Source organism: Triticum urartu, chromosome 3A (assembly GCF_056163025.1).
Source record: "Triticum urartu cultivar PI428250 chromosome 3A, HENAU_Tu73, whole genome shotgun sequence".
Lineage (NCBI taxonomy): Eukaryota > Viridiplantae > Streptophyta > Magnoliopsida > Poales > Poaceae > Triticum > Triticum urartu.
The window spans coordinates 71,283,103-71,305,398 of NC_141875.1; the positions used below are offsets into that span (position 1 = coordinate 71,283,103).

The 22,296-nt window shown below is 41.5% G+C and overlaps 1 pseudogene; it reads left to right on the forward strand.

The window, feature by feature from the left end:
• The first annotated feature begins 12,399 nt into the window (after positions 1 to 12,399).
• On the forward strand, positions 12,400 to 14,835 carry LOC125546670 (chaperone protein ClpB1-like; annotated as a pseudogene).
• Positions 14,836 to 22,296: the final 7,461 nt, after the last annotated feature.

Sequence of the window (22,296 nt, forward strand, 5' to 3'; positions counted from 1 at the left end):
GAAAGGTGCGCGGTATTAGAGAGGCTAGCAAAGGTGGAAGGGTGAGAGTGCGTATGATCCATGGACTCAACATTAGTCATAAAGAACTCATATACTTATTGCAAAAATCTAGAAGTTATCAAAGCAAAGTACTACGCGCATGCTCCTAGGGGGGTAGATTGGTAGGAAAAGACCATCGCTCGTCCCCGACCGCCACTCATAAGGAATACAATCAATAAATAAATCATGCTCCGACTTCATCACATAACGGTTCACCATACGTGCATGCTACGGGAATCACAAACTTCAACACAAGTTTTCTTTAAATTCACAACTACTCCACTAGCATGACTTTAATATTATCACCTCCATATCTCAAAACAATTATCATGCTTCAATCTTTTCTTAGTATTCAACACACTCAAAAGAAAGTTTCACAAATCTAGAATACCAAGCATATTATTATTAAGCAAATTACCATGCTATTTAAGAGACTCTAAAAATAATTTAAGTGAAGCATGAGAGATCAATAGTTTCTTTAAAACAAATCCACCACCGTGCTCTAAAAGATCTAAGTGAAGCACATAGAGCAAAATTACTTAGCTCAAAAGATATAAGTGAAGCACATAGAGCAAAATTATAACGCTCAAAAGATATAAGTGAAGCACATAGAGTATTCTATCAAATTTTAATTCATGTATGGCTCTCTCAAAAGGTGTGTACAGCAAGGATGATTGTGGTATACTAGAAAAAAAAGACACAAATAATACAAGACGCTCCAAGCAAAACACATATCATGTTGGTGAATAAAAATATAGCTCTAAGTAAAGTTACCGATGGAAGTGGACGAAAGAGGGGATGCCTTCCGGGGAATCCCCAAGCTTTGACTTTTTGGTGTCCTTGGATTATCTTGGGGGTGCCATGGGCATCCCCAAGCTTAGGCTCTTGCCACTCCTTGTTCCATAATCCATCAAATTCTTACCCAAAACTTGAAAACTTCACAACACAAAACTCGTGAGCTCCGTTAGCGGAAGAAAACAAAAGACCACTTCAAGGTACTGCAATGAAATCATTATTTATTTATATTGGTGTTAAACCTACAGTATTCCAACTTCTCTATGGATTATAAACTATTTTACTAGCCATAGATTCATCAAAATAAGCAAACAACACACGAAAAACAGAATCTGTCAAAAACAGAACAGTCTGTAGTAATCTGTAGCTAGCGCAAGATCTGGAACCCCAAAAATTCTAAAATAAATTGCTGGACGTGAGGAATTTATCTATTAATCATCTTCAAAAATAATTAACTAAATATAACTCTTCAAATAAAAATGGCAGCAGTTCTCGTGAGCGCTAAAGTTTCTGTTTTTTACAGGAAGTTCAACAAGACTTTCCCCAAGTCTTCCCAACGGTTCTACTTGGCACAAACACTAATTAAACAAAAAAACACAACCAAAACAGAGTCTATATAATTTATTTATTAAATAAAAGCAAGTAAAAATATTGGGTTGACTCCCAACAAGCGCTTTTCTTTAAAGCCTTTTTAGCTAGGCATTGATAATTTCAATGATGCTCACATGAAAGACAAGAATTGAAGCACAAAGAAAGCATCATAATACATGTGACAAACACATCTAAGTCTAACATACTTACTATGCATGGGCATCTTATAGGCAAACAAATTATCATGGCAAGCAAAAACTAGCATATGCATGGAAGAGGAAAGAAACGATAGTAATCTCAACATAACGAGAGGTAATTTAGTAACATGAAAATTTCTACCACCATATTTTCCTCTCTCATAATGATTACATGTAGGATAATAAGCAAATTCAACAAAATAGCTATCACATAAAATATTTTCAACACGATCCACATGCATGCAAAGTTGACACTCTTCCAAAATAGTGGGATTAACATTAACTAAAGGCATGACTTCTCCAAACCCACTTTTATCAAGATTTTCATAAGATTGAATGTTCTCCAAATATGTGGGATTTAAAGTTGACACTCTTCCAAACCCACTTTCAATAATATTTCAAACACTATTATCAATCTCATATTCATCATGGGGCTTAAATAAATTTTCAATACCATAAGAAGAATCACCCCAATCATGATCATTCCAACAAGTAGAGGACATAGCAAAACTAGCATCCCCAAGCTTAGGGTTTTGCATATTATTAGCACAATTGACATGAAGAGAGTTTATAGTAAAATCATTGCAATCATGCTTTTTATTCAAAGATCTATCATGAATCGCTTCATAAAGTAATTCATCACACTTTTCAGATTCACGAATTTCAAGCCAAACCTCATAAAGATAATCTAGTGCACAGAACTCACTAGCAATTGGTTCATCATAATTGGATCTCTTAAAAAGATTAGCAAGCGGATGAGGATCCATAGATCTTAGGTTCTCTGTTTAGTAATAAATAAATGACTATTCCAACCATACAAGCAAACAAGAAACAGGCAAAAGAGGCAAATAGAGAGGGAGGATAGAGAGAGAGAGAGAGGGCGAATAAAACGGCAAGGGCGAAGTGGGGGAGAGGAAAACGAGAGGCAAATGGCAAATAATGTAATGCGAGAGATAGGGATTGTGATGGGTACTTGGTATATTGACTTTTTGCGTAGACTCCCCGGCAACGGCGCCAGAAATCCATCTTGCTACGTCTTGAGCTTGCGTTGGTTTTCCCCGAAGAGGAAGGGATGATGCAGCAGAGTAGCGTAAGTATTTCCCTCAGTTTTTGAGAACCAAGGTATCAATCCAGTAGGAGGCCACGCTCAAGTCCCTCGTACCTACACAAAATGATAGCTACTCGCAACCAACGCGATTAGGGGTTGTCAAGCCCTTCACGGTCACTTACGAGAGTGAGATCTGATAGATAGAGTATTTTGGTATTTTTGATATAAAGATGCAAAGTAAAAAGTAAAGGCAAAATAAATAGCAAAACAATATTAAAGTGATGGAGATTGATATGATGAGAATAGACCCAGGGGCCATAGGTTTCACTAGTGGCTTCTCTCAAGAGCATAAGTATTCTACGGTGGGTGAACAAATTACTGCTGAGCAATTGATAGAATTGAGCATAATTATGAGAATATCTAGGCATGATCATGTATATAGGCATCACGTCCGTGACAAGTAGACCGAAGCGATTCTGCATCTACTACTATTACTCCACTCATTGATCGCTATCCAGCATGCATCTAGAGTATTAAGTTAAAAACAGAGTAACGCCTTAAGCAAGATGACATGATGTAGAGAGATAAATTCATGCAATATGAAATAAACCCCATCTTGTTATCCTCGATGGCAATGATGCAATACGTGCCTTGCTTCGCCTTCTGTCACTGGGTAAGGACACCGCAAGATCGAACCCAAAGCTAAGCACTTCTCCCATGGCAAGAACTACCAATCTAGTTGGCCAAACCAAACGGATAATTCGAAGAGACTTGCAAAGATAACCAATCATGCATAAAAGAATTCAGAGAAGATTCAAATATTATTCATAGATAGACTTGATCATAAACCCACAATTCATCGTTCTCAACAAACACACCGCAAAAAGAAGATTACATCGAATAGATCTCCTCGAGAGAGGGGGAGAACTTTGTATTGAGATTCAAAGAGAGATAAGAAGCCATCTAGCTACTAACTATGGACCCAAAGGTCTGAGGTAAACTACTCACACTTCATCGGAAGGGCTATGGTGATGTAGAAGCCCTCCATGATGACGGCCCTCTTCCGGCGGAGCTCCAGAACAGGCCCCAAGATGGGATCTCGTGGATACAGAAACTTGCGGCGGTGGAATTAGGTTTTTGGCTCCTGTTCTGATCGTTTGGGGGTACGTGTGTATATATAGGAGGAAGGAGTACGTCGGTGGAGCAACGAGGGACCCACGAGGCAGGGGCCGCGCCCTAGGGGGGCCCCCACCCTCGTGACCGCCTCTTTTGTTCCTTGGAGCAGGGTCCAAGTCTCCTGGATCACATTCGGTGAGAAAATCACGTTCCCGAAGATTTTATTCTGTTTGGACTCCGTTTGATATTACGTTTCTTCGAAACACTGAAATAGGCAAAAAAACAGCAATTCTGGGCTGGGCCTCCAGTTAATAGGTTAGTCCCAAAAATAATATAAAAGTGGAAAATAAAGCCCAATATAGTCCAAAATAGTAGATAATATAGCATGGAGCAATCAAAAATTATAGATACGTTGGAGACGTATCAGGAAGTCAGCTCCAAGAAGAAGGTGCTGAAGAAAAATATGGGTCAGCTGCTACAACTAAGCCTGGCTTGCACAAGAAGGCCCCTACCAAGAGGGTGCCAACCTTAAAGGTTAGAGCCTCAACTGCTGAAACCTCCAAGCCAACTGAAGAGGTTGTTGGAGAAGGAAAGAAGAGGAAGGAAAGGGTCAAGAAGACCACTACCAGAGTGCTTGGAAGATCCTCCATTATGAGAGATCCAGAAGAAGAGGAAGAGGAAGAGGATGTTGCACCAACTCCCAAAGCTCAAAAGCTTATGGGAGATGCAATTAAGTCAGGGGCTGCTCCATCTAAGCCCAAATCTGCTCCCAAGGCTGCTGCTCAGAAGCCTTCTGCGCCCAAGAGGAATACCAGAAGCATACCTGCTGAGGAGAAGAACAAGGCCCCAGTGCCTGAAGCTGAAGAAGAGGAAGATGATTCACTTGTTTTGAGGAAGTTGAAGCTGAAAATTCCTGACCATAATGATGATCATCCAGTCGCTGAGGACATGCACATCAGAAAGGATGCAGGACTAAGATTGTGGAGATAGTCTGATTCCTATGTTGTTAGGAGGAGGACTGCAGTTGACTACAGGTTTCATACAAAGGAACATCAAGACTTCTATGAGACAATTTTGCTTGACAAGAAGCCCATTGTATGTGACATGAAATTGATTGATTGGGAATATATCAAGGAGAATGAAGATCACTTCACAGGATTATATGATAGTTTCAAGGCATGTGGAGTAGATGAATTTGTTGGATAGAAGCTCACCAAATGGAATGATGAGCTGATTATGCAGTTTTACTCCACTACCCACTTCTATCCAGATGGAAGGATAGTTTGGATGTCTGAGGGTACAAGGTACCAGTCCACTGTTGAAGAATGGGCAAAACTAATCGACGCCCCAAAGGAACATGAGGATGACTTGGATGTGTATGCCAAGAAAAAGAAGGATCACAACTCCATGGCAAACATGTACAAAGAGATCCCGGATAAAGCTTTGGAGACCCATAAGCTTGGATCTGTACACTTCTTGTTGTCTGGTCTGCCTACTATCAACTGGATCTTAACGCACACCCTGCTACCCAAGTTAGGAGATCACAAGATGATTAGAGGGCACTCCATCAACATGCTGCAAATCTTTGATGTCCCTCGGAAGTTCAAGGTTATGAATTTGATTGTAGAAACAATCAAGAGGATAGTTGTTGATCAAAAGAGAAGTTGTGGGTATGCTCCACATATTCAGGAGCTCATCAATTCTAAGATGGACACAAGAACTTATTTGCTGGACAAGGAGCATCTACCCTTATATCCTGAATTTAAAGACAACACAGTAGTGATGAATGAGGAGGAACCATCATCAGCTCAAGTACAAGAGAAGAGAGCCAAAGCTAAGGCTGAGAAAGCTGCCAAGATGCCAAGTGTTGAAGAGGCATATCAAGTTTTCCTGAAGAGCAAGCAAGATCAATTAGGCTATCTGATTCAAGCTACACTGAGGATTGAGAAGGGCTTGGCCACCCTGACTCAGAATCAGGAGAGCCTGGAGAGGATTGTTGAGACAAAATTCTATGATCTTGACCTCAAGGTAATTGAGATTCAGACTTCAGTTGAGCAGCTTCAGGAGGAATCAGAAGAGAGGAGAGGCAAGGAAACTACAGATGCTTTTCAGCGTGTTCCATGAGGTCCGAGGTCTGCTGCAGTGCCAGTTTTAGATGCTAGAGCTACATTGTCAGCACCAGCAGCTACAGCTCCAGTGCCACCTCCAGCACCCACTCCACCAGCTCCAACTACATCGACAGATGCCTTCGTCCTTGGAGTTCTCTCTAAACCACCTCCCGAAGATCAAGCCTGAGAGACGCATAGCACTATGCATTTTCAAACTTTTTGGTAACTTGTTGCCAAAGGGGGAGAAATATGTATAGATCATAGGCTTCGAGAGAGAGTGTCTTGGTTTTTATCTCTCTTGCTTTTGGTTGAACTTTTTATTGTGTGAGATACTTTATGTCCTTGCGGGATACTTATTTGATCATGTGGTTGATCATTTGCTACCTTAATGCTTGGTTGAATGATACTATCTTTTATATCTTATATATGATCATTCACTTGCTTGGTGATGAGTGCATGCTTTTAATTTCTATCATTTTAAGCGCTCCACCAAGATGTATGTGACATGGAAGAGTAACCCATGATCCTAATCGATTGTGCATTTGCATTCAAATGCAAACCTTAAATAATGCACAAATTTAGGGGGAGCTCTTGCTTATCACATACTTCTTAAAGCGACGATGTTTTTCAATCTTATGATCATTTGTAGAAGCTTTGATCTATATGTTGTCATCAATTACCAAAAAGGGGGAGAATGAAAGTGCAACTATCCTTGGGTGGTTTTGGTAATTCCTAACAACATATAGCTCATTGAGCTAATGCTATTTCAAGATAAATATTTTAGGAAAGCTCAATGATTGGCATGGCATGGATTAGAAAGTGGACCCCTCAAAATGCTGAGGACAAAAGATTGGCTCAAGCTCAAAGCACAAGACTCTACATTTTACTTTTAGTGATCCAAGATCACATTGAGTCCATAGGAAAAGCCAATACTATTAAAAGGGGGTGAGGTGTTGCTTAATGAGTTACTTGCTCAGAATGCTTAGTGATATGCTCCAAAAACCCTCAACTACTTTCTCATATCGACATATGTCCCAAACCAAAAGTCAAACTCGGCCCCACCGAAATCTTCTATCCCGCGCCATCGAGTTCACTTGACATAGCCACCGCCACAAACCCTAGTCACTTCGGTCTCACTGATAGGGATCTCGTTCTCACCGAGATGGGGTTGCAAACTCTCTGTTTCCCTTCATAACGTTTTGGTCCAACCGAGATGAGCGATCGGTCCCACCAAGATTGCAATGCAAACTCTCTGTTTCCCCTTCGTAACGTTTCGGTCTAACCGAGATGAGCGAATCGGTCCCACCGAGTTTGCCTGACCAACTCTCTGTTTGTCTATTACCAAAATTGGTCCCACCGAGTTTGTGTAATCGGTCTCATCGAGATTACGTTATGCCCTAACCCTAATGGAATCGGTCCCACCGAGTTGACATGTCGGTCCCATCAAAAATCATAACGTTCACATTTTGAACTAAATTGGTCTGACTGAGTTTTATAATTCGGTCCTACCGAGTTTGGAGATTTGTGTGTAACGGTTAGATTTTGTGTGGAGGCTGTATATACCCCTCCACCAACTCTTCATTCGTGGAGAGAGCCATCAGAATATGCCTACACTTCCAACATACATTTTCTGAGAGAGAACCACCTACACTTGTGTTGAGGTCAAGATATTCCATTCCAACCACATAAATCTTGATCTCTAGCCTTCCCCAAGTTGCTTTCCACTCAAATCATCTTTCTACCAAATCCAATCCTATGAGACAGAGCTGAGTGTTGGGGAGACTATCATTTGAAGCACAAGAGCAAGGAGTTCATCATCAACACACCATCTATTACCTTTTGGAGAGTGGTGTCTCCTAGATTGGTTAGGTGTCACTTGGGAGCCTCCGTCAAGATTGTGGAGTTGAACCAAGGAGTTTGTACGGGCAAGGAGATCGCCTACTTCGCGAAGATCTACCCTAGTGAGGCAAGTCCTTCGTGGGCGATGGCCATGGTGGGATAGACAAGGTTGCTTCTTCATGGACCCTTCGTGGGTGGAGCCCTCCGTGGACTCACGCAACTGTTACCCTTCGTGGGTTGAAGTCTCCATCAACGTGGATGTACGATAGCACCACCTATCGGAACCACGCCAAAAATCTCCATGTCTACATTGTGTTTGCTCCCTCCAAACTCCTCCCTTTACCTTCATATGCAATTGTTTTACATTCCGCTGCTATACTCTTAGAATTGCATGTGTAGGTTGATTACTTGAATTGTGCTAAGTTGCTAAAATCTGCCAAGACTTAAAATTGGGAAAAGGCTAGATTTTTATTAAGTCAAGTAGTCTAATCACCCCTCCCCCCCTCTAGACATACTTCCGATCCTACACCGCTCCATGTACCGCGGCTACCACCTCTCGGGGCCCATTCTTCTCGGGCTTAGTAGCGGTTTTGGGCTGTTCTCCTGCAGTTGCAATAACCTGTACTACCGGCCTGGCCAGCGGTTGTATCGCTCTATCTGGTTTGGGCCACTCGATGGGTCTTGAGCAGTTGTACTGCACTCCGGAGCGGTTGTACCGCCCAGTGAAAAAAAGGCAGCATAACGGTTGGATTTGTGAGGGACTATAAAATGAGGGGGTTCTTCCTTCTCCCACCTAGCTCACGCATGCCTCTCTTCTCCTTAGTGCCCGATCTCCTTTTCTAGCCAACCAAACTTGTTGATTTGCTAGGGACTGAGAGAGGAAACCTAGATCTATACTTCCACCAAAGTAAATTTGATTCCCCATACATTCTATTGTGGATCTTCTTACTCTTGGGTGTTTGTACACTATAGACAGAAGAGGTCATCTGGGAGCCACATTCCATTGTGGTGAAGCTCTGTGGTGGTGTTGGGAACCTCCAATTAAGTTGTGGAGATTGCCCCAAACTTGTTTGTAAAGTTTTGGGTTGCTACCTTCAAGGGTACCGCTAGGATTAAAGACAGCTTGCATCATGTGAGGGCCTGAGGAGAATAGGGTGAGACATTGCGGTGCTTGGGGTGCATCGTTCCTCCACACTCCTCCAACGGAGACATAGCCCCCCCCCCCACCACCACCACCAAGGAGGGAACTTTGGCAACACATCCTCATCTCCACTTGCAGTTACTTCTACCCTTTACTTTCGTTGTGCAAACTTGTATTATTGTGTTTACTCTCTAGCTTGTATTTCTTGTTGTTGAGCTTGTCATATAAGTTGTCCACCCAGTTGCATATCTCGACGACTTATTTTATTGTTGAACCTAAAATTTGCAAAATAAGTTAATTGTTAGTCGCCAAATCACCCCCCTCTAGTCGACCATAACGATCATTTCAACCTCGAAGCCTCTAGCAATGGCGCCGTAGGAAAATGGACATTCCGATGCCGAGAGTCGACGGCTTGCAAATTGCTGGCAAAAATGGAGATGCGCCACATGAATCAGCTGCCTACAGAGAGCGAGGGGGAGAGAGGAAGTAGGGCGAGTGGGGAGAAGAGCAGGGAGGGGGCTTGTTCGCACGGCTGTCTAGAAGAGTGAATTGTTGCAAAACATGACATAATGATGCTCCCCTGTGCCGAGATTCGTGCACCTCACCGAACGGCTAGCAGAACATTCACTAAGAAACCGTTGTGATCTGATGTCAGATGGTTAACATTTCTGAAAATCAATTATCTCAAAACTATAATTTTCTTTTATGAAATTTGACAAGGCGCTAGTCTTTTGTTTCTTTTTCTTTTGCGGGATAGGCCCAAGTCTCCTCTCAGCTCTTTGGGGCCATGTTCTAGCAAAATCCACGCAAAAGATGAAAACATGTATCCTATAGTATTCTCCTACTCCCTCCTTCTAAATATGTAAGAGCAACTCCAATAGTTTCCCTAAAAATCTTTCCGTAAAATCAGTTTTTTGGCTTCCCATTACTTTTAGGGAAAATTGTTTGCGAGCAGCTTTTGTCAACTCCCGTAAACTTCTTCCCCTAAATCTATTTTCATTTGACTTTTTATTTGACAAAATTAGCTAAATGGCCTAGGCCCACCCAGTCAGTGACACGCGTGAAGGCCATCGGCAGGCAGCGATGCGAGGCGGCGTGCGGAACATCGACTGGCGGCGAAGCAGGCGCGTGGTGGTCTCCGGAGAGGGGCGGTGTGGCCGCGGGTGGCATCACGAGCGGCTGGTGGCACTCAGTGGCGATGGCATGAGCAGCGGGCAGCGGTGTGAGGCAGTGTGGCTGCAGACGGATGCACGAGCGGCGAGTGGTGGTACGGGGACGGCAACGCTGCGGCATTCCGGCGAGGTTACAATCCCGTCAAAAAGATATAGAAAGGACATATTTCCGTAAACTTGTGGGGAGAAGAGACCTCTTTTACAGGATCCTTCTAAAGTTAAAGCCAGTTTACGGAAACTGTTGGAGAGGCTTTTTTTCCCTAAACTTCCCGTAAACGATGGTTATATTAGAGATAGGGAACTGTTGGAGTTGCTCTAAGAGCACCTACAATCGGAAGCCTCAATTCTCCGCACACGTCCCAGCGGAGAGCGCATTCACTGCTCGGACAAGAGATAGAATAAAAAATGCCCCCCTCCCCTTTCGGGCAGTCCGTAAATCCCCATACACAGCCCATATATGGGGATGTCCTGGTGTGTTCGGATAGTCCATCACGTAGGATGAACCGCTTTTTCTCAGTTTTTATTCTTTCATTTATCCCTCTCTTCAACTCCATCAATCACATGCATGTGACCGAACAATTTAGGAAGTGTGATATTCTTCAAAGAAATTGGGGGGAGGGGTGTGGTGTCAAAGCCGACATGCCCGGGTACTAACCGAGCGCGTCCGCGGAGGTTTGAGGTTTTTTTTAGGGGTTAGATTATGTTCTACGACTATATGACCGGAGGCGTAAACTGTGGAGGGGGTGCCGCACACGGCTAGGAATCAATGTTGTGTGCTCTAGCGGTGCCCCCCTCCCACATATATATAGGTTGGAGGGGAGGAGAGGCAGCCAAGGGGGTGCCCAAGTAGGAGGAATCCTACTTGGGCCCCTAGTCCAATTCGGCCTCCCCCTTTTCCTTTTACCGGAAGGGGGAAAAGGGAAAGAGGGGAAGGAAGGAAAGGGGGGCCGAACCCCCACCTCCTTCTCCTATTCGGCCTCCTTCCTTAGGGGGGTGCACCACCCCTTGCGGGCTGGTATGCTTCCCTCCTTGGCCCATAAGGCCCATTATTCCCCCGGAGGGTTCCAGTAACCCCCCCCCCCCCCCCCGGTACTCCGATATGTACCCGGTATGCCCCAAAACACTTCCGGTGTCCAAATACTATCATCCTATATATGAATCTTTACCTCTTGACCATTTCAAGGCTCCTCGTCATGTCTGTGATCTCATCCGGGACTCCGAACAACTTTCAGTCACCAAATCACATAACTCATATAATGGTTACCAAATGACAACTGTCCGCACAGGTCCCAGGTCCCAGCGGAGAGCGCATTCACTGGACAAGAGATAGAATAAAAAATGCCAACCCCCCCCCCTCCTCCGACCAGTCCGTAAATCCCCATACCCAACCCATATATGGGGATGTCCTGGTGTGTCCGGATAGTCTGTCACGTAGGATGCGAACCACTTTTTCTCGGTTTTTATTCTTTCGTTTATCTCTCTCTTCAACTCCATCAGTCACATGCATGTGACTCAACAATTTAGAGAGTGTGGTGTTCTTCAAAGAAATTGGAAGGTGGGGAGGTGTCAAAGCCGACATGCCCGGGTACTGACCGAGCGCGTCCGCGAAGGTTTAGAGGGTTTTTTTCTAGGGGTCAGATTTTTTTTAGGGAATGCCATCATGGCTCACTTTATTAACTTGGCAATAAGGTTACATCGTTCACTAACACATTAATCAGGAAGTCTGGGGTTCATCGACCCAATTACAAGTCTCATTATTTTCATAAGCAAACTTAGCTAAACTATGAGCTACCGCATTCGCTTCCCGGTTACAATGCAAAAAGTGTACTGAACCTATCAAGCCAGCCATGATGAAGCATTGTGCATAAACAGCTGTTCTAAAGCATTCTAGGGGTCAGATTATGTTCTAAAGCCCCATCCTATTTTCGGCCTAACTTATACTCTATTTGCGGGGAATAACTTACACTCTATTTGTGCTATCTAAATATGGAACGCGCAGTCAGAAAGGTTTCTTCTTTTTTTTCAAATGTGGAAAGGCAGAGGGGAGGGCTACTTGCAACCATGGATGGATACGGCCGGGAAAACTTTCTGTGTGCGTCGTTTCTCTGTTCCGAATAGCAAACAAATAATACTTTCCACCCCCTCAAATAAAAAAGGGAATAATTCTTTCCATATGAACAGCAGACTTACCTTTGATTCTTGTATGTACTGTATGTATGTTGTACTTATAAATTACACGGTGAAGAAAGAGAGAGCGTCCATCAAATCAAATCAAAGGAAAGAAAGAAGAGGACGCTGGAAATCAGAAGCGGAGGAAACTCGCCGAGCTCTCTACTCGTGCCTGCGACGATAATCAACCATGGCCTGGTCATTGTTTGATGGGATCATCACCTTGGGGAGAGGAACTACGGACTCCTCTGCCGTACCTGGCAATACGTCGTCTATCCACTCTGTCGAAGCGTCGGCCGGTGAAGTGCTCTGCGCCGGAGCATTGGCAGCTGCGTGCTGGGCGGCGTGGAGGTACTTCCAGTACAGTAGATGCCTGCGCACCTACGGCCGGGACGTGACGGCCTTGGCCGGCAAGGCCGATCCGGTGATCGGGCGTGATGACGAGATTGATCGTCTCATACGCATCCTCTGTCGCCGGACCAAGAACTGCGCCGCGCTTGTGGGCGCCGCCGGGGTCGGCAAGACGGCCATCGTCGAGGGCCTCGCCCAACGCATCGTCGCCGGGAAGGTCCCGTCCAAGCTCGCCGGAGCGCGTGCCATTGAGCTCAACCTCGCGGCGATCGTGGCTGGCACAACGTACGTTGGCATGTTCGAGGAGCGTATGACGGACTTTGTCAAGAAGGTGGAGGCTGCACGCGGCAAGGTGATCTTGTTCGTCGACGAGATGCACATGCTTCTCGGCGCCGGAGCGGCCACGGGCACCCAGATGGACGCGGCCAACATGCTGAAGCCGGCATTGGCTCGTGGCCATATCCGATGTGTGGGCGCCACTACTGACGATGAGTATTGCATGTACATCGAGAAGGATCCTGCACTCGAGCGGCGGTTTCAAAAGGTGCACGTTAAGGAGCCCAGCACCCATTCCACCATTGCCATCCTCCAGGGGCTTAAACCCCGGTACCAGAAGCATTATGGCCTCGAAATTCGTGATGCTACCATTGATGCTGCCGTACACCTCGCTGACCGCTATATTGCAGGTGGTTAAATTTTACTGCGTTTATTTTATTATTACTGTTGTTTCGAGACGAAAATTTACTTACGAGCTGAGTTGGGATATCATTGTTGTGTATGTGTAGGTCGTCGGTTTCCTGATAAGGCAATTGATCTCATTGACGAGGCTTGCACGACAATAGAGCTAGGAAGAGGAAATCCAGTTGTTGCGCCGGATCATATTGCACAGGTTGGTATGCACATCACTTCTATTATTTCAGCAGTGTGCGTGTCATGTATATGTCTGAACTGGGGTTTTTAGTTTGAAGGTTGTGAGCGGATGGACTGGAATTCCTATAACCACGCTTAATCAAGAGGAGAGTGTCAAGTTAATCCACTTAGCCGATAGATTGCATGAGAGGGTTGTTGGGCAGAATGAAGCCGTCAATTTAGTTGCAGAAGCAGTGTTGCGTTCAAGGGTTGGTCTTCACCAAGCTGGCCAACCGATAGGCTCCTTCCTTTTTTGGGCACAACGGGTGTTGGAAAAACAGAGCTTGCAAAAGCTCTCGCCGAACAACTATTTGGTAGTGAGAAAATGATGCTTCGCTTTGATATGTCTGAGTATGTTAGTCCTGAGTCCGTGCTACGTCTCGTTGGAGCACCCCCAAGGTTTCATTTATAATACACACACCTTAATTTCAAGCATTATTATTATATCACAATATTTAGTTTTACTCATACAATGTTTTCTTTCATAACACCATAAAGCAATCATGGTTATGAAGATGGTGGACAACTGACCGAGAAAGTTAGGAGGCGCCCATACAGTGTTATCCTTTTTGATGAGGTGGAGAAGGCATATCCGTCAGTGTTGAATGTTTTTCTTCAGCTCCTTGACGATGGTGTGCTGACTGATGGTAAAGGACACAATGTAGATTTCAAGAATACAATTATCATTATGACCTCAAATGTTGGGGCAGAGCACCTAAATGTAGGAGTGGCTGGAGAAAAGACAATGACTGCTTCGCAAAACCTTCTCATGAAACAGGTTTGTGAATCACAGATAGTCCACTTGGAATTTAGTAAAGCAGTTGCTCACTGATTCATTATGACATATATTTGTTGGTGCAGGTTCAAAAATGCTTCAAGCCTGAATTTCTCAATAGATTAAGTGAAATTGTAGTATTTGAGCAGCTCTCACACCATCATCTGAAAGAAATCGTGAATATCCAACTGAAGAGTGCCCTTGCTAAAATAGCTGGCAAGGGCATATCTGTTGTTATAAATGATGCCGTGTTGGATGTCATTTTGTCGGAATCACACGACCCGGTAAGTATTTTCCTTTTCAAAGTAATCATACCATCTATCTTGTCTTTTCAAATAGCAAATAGTAATCCACTTTCCCTATGTTACTGAACCAACACTACTTGGATTTTTACAGTCGTACGGTGCAAGGCCCATAAAAAGGTGGATAGAAAAGAACATAATGACAATTATCTCCAAGATGCTGGTCAATGGAGAAGCCACTGAAGGATCAACAATCTCCATTGATTCGACCAGCGACAAGAAAGGGTTGAAATACCAATTGGCACAGAAGAAAAATGTGACGGATCAGTGAAGCAAGAAATATTCCGAGTAACTCGGGAGAACAACGGTGATGGCTTGATCTTGGTTGCGGTTTATATGGAAGGAAAAAGATGTGCATGAAACCATTTTTGACCACTAGTCTTCCTGCATGCTTAGTATGATTAGATTAGATTATGTTTCCAATACGAAGTTCAGTTGTCGCGTATTTTCCTATTTGACTGATCTTCGAAACCTTTTGAAGGAGTTATGCTTGTTGCTATATGCATATGGCTACAACCCCCCCCCCCCCCCTGCGCACACACACCATGGAATGATGTAATATCAGGCACGCCAATTAGTTATCTTTATCTTTGTCGGGATTCATAGTTGACATAGATTCTTCCATATCAGCTTAATCCTTGATCCTTCACTGCTCAACGCACATCGCCAATCTTATCAACGTCCTAGTATGACAAGATGGGGAATGAACCTAACATGCACTACCACCACATGTAGCGGTCTCTGAGAAGGAGACTTAACACGCACACCTGCTTGATGGGCTGACAGACCAATTCAACATGGCATCGTTTCTTCCTGAGCGCTATATATATTGGTTTTAGTGATTTATTTGGTTGCTTCGATTTCCACTCGGTTTATTGTTTACATGTAAATTAAAATATATTTTATAAATCAAAAGATTTTTCATTACATGATTTTTTTGAATCTCTATGAACATTTGTTGAAGGACGAAAAATGGATGAAATTGTGTGAACATTTTCTAAATTTACAACACTTTTGAAATTCATGAATATTTTCAAATAACCATGAACATATCTTTAGTTTTGTTAAAATATAAGATGCATGATAATTACTTTAGTAAACATTTTTAACTCCTAAATATTTTTTAAAGTCCAAGAGAAGATTTTAAAAAAAGTTCTTGGGAGTTTTTTTAATTTGCACATCCTGAATTTTTTTTGTCATGTAAAAATGTCAAACAAAGATTGAAAAGAAACACATAGCTGGAAGGAAATTGTGTGTGTGTGGGGGGGGGGGGGGGTGGGGGGGTGGCACTTTTAAACTTTTTGCCTATTTTTCAACGAAACAAAAGTAGAAAAATGGGAAACTTAAAAGTGAAATAAAACCAACAGATATCAAAACAAAAACTTAATATTGGGAAATCGGAAAAAATAAAAGATAGATTTAAATTTAAAATAATGTATCTAATTTAAACTGAAACAAACAGCTGTAGAAGGAAAAAAAACTGAAAATTGGACAACAAAAAAAGAAATAAACAGAAATTGTTTTTGAGCAAAACCGCAACCAATATATGTGTAAACAAAATAAATAAGAAAAAAATGCAGCAAAACTGACACCAAAGGATGTTAAAAACGAAAACAAAAAATAAACCATAAAATAAAAATAGTAACAAAACTGAAACGTGCAGATGTATAGACAAAAAAGTTGAAATAAACAGAAAACAGAAAATCTGAACAAACACATAAACCAGCAGATAATGAAAGCGAAGGGACCTCCTATGTGACACACTCTGCGACAAGTTGCTGTCGCTTCGCACAGCCGGCGCTTCAACTGGGCCGGCCCATGAAGACAACAAACGAAATCGAATGAGCACTGTAGCTAAAAAACTATATGCGGTTGCGGGGATTAAAACACATGATGCACTGCTATAAACGACAGTTCCTGCCAGCCAAGCTAGAAGTTGTAGCTGATTAAAGAGTAGCATCAATTTTAAAGAACCAAACACACTGCACAGATCCAAATAAATTTAGGAATTTTGAAAGCTATTCATTTTTTCAAAAAACGGAACGTTCTGTGAAAGGCAAACACTTTCCAAATTTGCGAAATCAATTAAACGCTATAACATTTCTGCAAAACAAGAACATTTTTTGAAAATCTTGAACAATTTTTTTTGAAAGGAGAACATTTTTCAAATTTCAAAATATAATTTGGAAACGTGAACATATTTTGAAATTCCAGAACAAAATTCGCAAACACGATTTTATAAAAACTTGTGAATTTTGAAGCATTTTTTGGAACTCCTGAAAAAATGAAAACATGAACAATTTTTGAAAACAGGAACATTTTTTAAAAATTGTTAAAATTTTAAACAAAAACATTCCAAACATTTTTTGCAAAACAAGAACATTTTTTGAAATGCCCGAACAACTTTTGCAAAATGCAAACATTCTTTGAATTTATGAACAATTTTTTTAAACACGAACATTTTTTGTATTTTTGAACATTTTGTACAAACACAAACAAATTTGAACTTTCCGAACAATTTTCAAAAGAAACGAAAAAAACCAGAAAACAGAAAAAAAAAAGGAAAAGAAAGAAGAAAAGGAAACAGAAAACGGAATAAAGAAAACGAAAAAACGAAAAAAACCAGAGAAGAAACAGGAAAATCGGTCAAAAGAAAAAAAACGGTTCACGGTCCAGCCCAAAGCCAAAACCGGCTGGCTAGCTCTTGTATAATGGCCCGGGCCAATGCCAGCGATGCGGGGGTATCGCCTGTGCGTTCTGACGATAATTTAACGCAGTGAGCGGCGCATAGGGTTTTCCACTGGTTGTACAGGAGCTCATATAAGACCCTTCAGGCGCCCGCTCGCGAAGGGTACTCACGCGATCACACACTTGGCCGGCCCAACGCACGCCCTGGCTCGTTTTTTTGCTCCAGAAAAATACTTTCATTGTTCATTCTCTGTTGGCTGCTCGCTGGGTCGCTGCTCAATAGTCATGGTTGACCGGTAAACCATGGACTTTTGAAAAATAAAATACAAAAAATAATCATGACTTCAAAAATGTTCATTGATGTTGAAAAGAGTTCACAAACTTCAAAAAACTAACGAATTTCAATAAAATTTTTTATCAATTTCGAAAAAAGGTTCATCAATTTTTTTAAAAAATCATCGATTTCTAAAAAATAGTTTACAAATTTTAAAAGGTTACAAATTTCAGAAAAAGTACACCAATTTTAAAAATGTTCCTTAAGTTGAAAAAAAGGTTATTAATTAGAACAGAAGTTAATCTATTTGGAAAATAGTTCATCGACCTTGAAAAAAGTTCATCAATTTTGAGAAAGGATCAGCGATTGAAAAAAGTTCAGAAATTTGAAAAGAGTTTATCAATTTGGAAAAAAGTTGAAGGATTTGAAAATTAGTTCATCGATTTTACAGATGATTGCAAAATTGAAAAAGTTCACGCATTTATTAAAAAGAGTAAGAACAAGAAAGAAAAGAAAGAAAAAGGCAAACAAAACCGTTCAAAAAAACAATGAGTAATCAACTCAAAAGAAGGTAATCAGTCACGTCCAAAGGAGTAGATTGTGTGGTTATCGCGGCATACACTTGTCCATCCACTCGGGCTGGGCCTATTTGTTTACTTATTTGTGCCGTTGCACCCCGTGTGTCGGATTAATGGGCGGCTTACTCATTCAGTTTTTCGAAGCATCCCAGCTCGGTTTTGGGAAGCTTCTCGAAGCTCCCAATCAATTAGTTTTCTTATTTATTTCGGTTTACCTACTTCGGTCATCTTTGGGGGGTTTTGGCATTTTTGTGTTTTTCTTCTTATTTTAAATTTTTTCCATTTTTTCTTTTTAACATTGGTGGTTTTTACTTGGAAAACATTTTTCGAATTTTGTGAACATTTTTCAATTTCAAGAACTTTTTTCAAATGCAAGAGATTAAAAAAATTAGTCATGTTTTTTTAAAAAATTCATGATATTTTTCAATTTATTAAATTTTCAAGGTTATTTTTTTAATTCGTGAATCTTACCAATTGGAGAACCATTTCAAATTTGTGATTCTTTTCGAGTTCATGTTTTTTTATAAATTCATGAACTTTTTTTCAAATTCATAAACTTTTTAATATACATGAACTTTTTTCAAATCGTGAACTTTTTCATATCCATGAAGTTTTTTCAAATGTGTGAACTTTTTAAAATTCATGAACTTACTAAATTCATGAACCTTTTCAAATTTGTGAACTTTTTCAAATTCATGAATTTTTTTCACAAATCCGTAAACTTTTTTCAAGCTCGCAGACTTTTTTATATCCATGATTTTTTTTAAATCCATGAAACTCGTGAACTTTTCTACAATTTGAACTTTGTTTTTCTTCAAATTCATGTCCTATAAGTTAGGAATCTTGTTAATATTCTAAAAAATATTTTTTTTCTAACGCTTATTGGCCGTGGCCCGTGTAGCTCCACGCGAGCGTCGATTATGGTTCGGGGCGCCATAAACACCAAGTAGGAGGTCTGCCGACTATTTAACGTTGCAACAATCAAAGAAATCCGTCGTCATGTCATAATTCAAAAGGCTAGCCCACATTAGAGCGTCTCCATTTGATGATTTACTTTACATCATCAAAATATAGTGCGAGTAAAATATACATCACAAAACGTTCTTTTTACATCACTGAAAAACGTCGAACTCTAACATATGATGTAAAATACAATAGTCGCGTGACGGCCGCTCCAACAGGTGATGTAAAAATAGGACAACGGCCTTGCAATAGCAACTGAACAGTAGCCAACAACAACACTACAGTAGCCAACGGCTGCACATATCGAAATCATCCCCGAATTAATACATAAACAAATAAAACAACAATTTAATCAGTCCACAACATCAAATGATCACATAATTCATCAAATCCATGACATGAAATGAAACTAGGAGTCTTATTCCCCGTGCCATTTCCACCACTCGTCCATAACATCTTTTTTAAGATCATTGTGTGTCTCGGCCTCTCTAATGTCATGACACACCTTCATGAAACATCAAATTTGGTCTTCCCTTCTAATCGGACGAACGTGTATGCCCATGATGTCATAGAAGATGTAATCCAAATCATGTCCATGCTCATTCTCAATGAGCATGTTGTGCATGATCACGCAAGTAGTCATGATGTACCAAAGGTTCTTTTGATCTCATAACTTGCCGGTCCTCGCACAGTAGCAAATTGGGATTGCAAAATCCCCAGAGCCCCCTCCACATCTTCACTAGCCACTGCTTCAGCATTGTGAAAAGAGAGTTCTTTCTTACCTTGGTTGCTTGAGGTTGGCTTCATGAAAGTAGCCCACCTTCGCACAGATCCCATCCGCAAGGTAGTACCCATAGTTGTAAGTGCGTCCATTTGCTTCGGAGGTCACTGGTGGAGCTTCTCCATTGGCTAACTTCGCAAAAAGAGGTGATCGGTTGAGCACATTGATGTCATTGCAAGATCCAGGCATGCCAAAATATAAATGCCAAATCCATGTCTCCCTATCGGCAATGGCCTCAAGAATGATGATGACATCCTTGGAGCGTCCTCTGAAGTATCCATGCGATGTTGTAGGACAATTCTTTCACTTCCAGCAGTGCATGCAATCGATAGACCCAGGCATACCTGGAAACCTATGGCCTTTGTTCATCTCCAAAAGCCTCCGAGTGTCCCGAGCATTGGGTTCTCTCAAGTACTCTGAACCAAACACTTCTACTATAGTCTTTGCAAATTGTTTGGCATAAAGGATAGAAGTGCCCTCTGCCATCGCCAAATTGTCATTATTATAGTGTACCGGAACACCATAGGTCATCATGTGCAAAGCGACAGTGTCCTTCTGCTCAGTGCCATGTCCAAGAAAACTGGCGTAATTCCTCCTCTGATCGAATGCTCGGCCATGTTGCTTCACGGAATTGCAATTGTGAATAAACAAATCTTTGAACGTCCTGAAACGGCAAAGAAAGTACCTCATGAGGAAAACTGGTGGAGTACCAAAATAGTTGCATATCAACCTTTCGAGCGCCTCTACCCGTTCTCTCCAGATGTACTCACGGCCAAACATAGAACCGTCGCGCTTCAACTTCTTCCTCTTGTGCATTGCTACTAGCATAGCAATGTCCTCTTCTTCCGTCAAAATGAATTCCTCATCCAACAAGGAATCATCCACAAAAACAGGATTCACATGAGCTCATCTGCAATACGGAAATCTCCATCAAACTAGATCTTCAAGCCCGATAAAAAAACCCAACAAGTTTAACCAAATTTTTATCTTGGGGGGATTTTGTGGAACATGTTGTGTCCGACGAGAAAGAAACTGGTTGGTTGTTGCTCGGAGCCTTGATGGTGGGTGCTATGGCCGGTGGGGGTGGGCGGACAGGTCTACTATGGCTCCTCGACGACTAGCGGCTGGTGGAGGAGGCTAATTGCGGCGAGGAAACGCCGACTGAAGCAAAGCCGCTCGGTGGGGTCGTGGTGGTCACACGACTCCACCTACTAGCTCCGGTGGCCAGAAACGCAACTCCGGACGGCGGCCACGAGCTTCGGGAGCCATCGAGTCCGCTGGTGCTCCAGCGAACAGCCAAACCGCCCGAGAAATGATTGTGGCAGCGCCTCCGACGGCACGAGCTTCGGGAGCCATCAAGTACTTTTTTTACATCTACGTCTCATTTATGCATCTACATTATCTATTGAAGATGCTCTTAACACACGGGCATAACTATGTGTTGCTAGCATACGCTCGGGTGAGACGGCTCCCTAAATGGGCCGGCCCATTCCACAGGAGGACACAGGGTCACTGCCTCGTTTTCTCCTTTTTTGCGTTATTTTTTCTTGATTACACCCCAAATATTTGAAACATATATATTAAACAAATATTTTTCATAATTTTTTTGAATTTTTAACCAATCATTTGAAATGTTAAATGTGCATGGAGAAAATGTTTCTCAGATATACGAAAAATGTATTAAAAACAATGTGCAAGAAAAAAGTTTGTGTTTAAAAAATGTAATTGAGCATTTTAAAAATGTTAATCAAGCACTTAATAAATGTTAAATATGTATACAAAAAAGTTTGTCATGTATGCAAAAATTATAAACAAAATACAATGTACATGAAAAAATATTGGTCATGTACTTAAAAAATGTTAAACGTGTATAAAACAATGTTCCTGGTGTATATGAAAACATACACGTTACATTAAATAAAAATATACATCAAAAAATATATTTTAAATTATCTAATGACGCATTAAAATATTAAACATCTATAAAAAATGTTTTTAATGTAACGGAAACATGTACATAAAATATGTTTTTCTGGTGTACATAGAAAATGTTGAATGTGTACTGAGAAAAGTTGACGTGTTAAACAAAAAACACACTGATTAAAATCAACAAAGTAATAAAGAAAACCAAAAGAAAAATAGAAAAAAAAAGGACCAGATGAGAACGCCGTCCGCGGGAGACTCCAGCCAGTGATCGAACGTGTAGGTAGGGATACAAAAAGTTGTAATAGGCCGGCCTAGTTACGACGGGAAAGAAAAGACTTAATGAACATAAGCCACACTCGCAATAAGCGAGGTATAATCTTTTCGTTAACAGATACAAGAAACAAGACGTAGGGCCAATTCTTTTACTGGCTTCTAGAATAAGTAGGTGTCCCCTATTCAGTTTATTCTAGAAGCCCAACCAAATATATTGTTTTAGAATGCTATTAATTAAGAATTGACTAGTAAACTTTTTAA